Source organism: Atta colombica, unplaced genomic scaffold (genome assembly GCF_001594045.1).
Source record: "Atta colombica isolate Treedump-2 unplaced genomic scaffold, Acol1.0 scaffold42, whole genome shotgun sequence".
In the NCBI taxonomy this organism is placed as follows: domain Eukaryota; kingdom Metazoa; phylum Arthropoda; class Insecta; order Hymenoptera; family Formicidae; genus Atta; species Atta colombica.
In genome coordinates this window covers 240,417-240,663 of record NW_017259531.1, presented here as the reverse complement: position 1 = coordinate 240,663, position 247 = coordinate 240,417, and positions in this window count along the sequence as shown.

Genomic DNA, 247 nt, shown 5'->3' with positions numbered 1-247 from the left:
ATATATATACGCTTTTCTATTTTGAAAAATGTAACTTTTATAGTTTAAAAGTTCAAATAAATTCCATCGTTCGTTATCATGATCGCTTTAATTTCCAATGGTTCGGCACCCATGGCTCGTCTGAGAAGGAGGATTATAAGAAACACGCAGACTAGTGAAGTGGGTAGGCAACCATAGGCAACGAATGAAGACTAAGTGTACTGTTACATGACACAGACAAAAAGGCAATGGAATGGAGGAGTGGAGG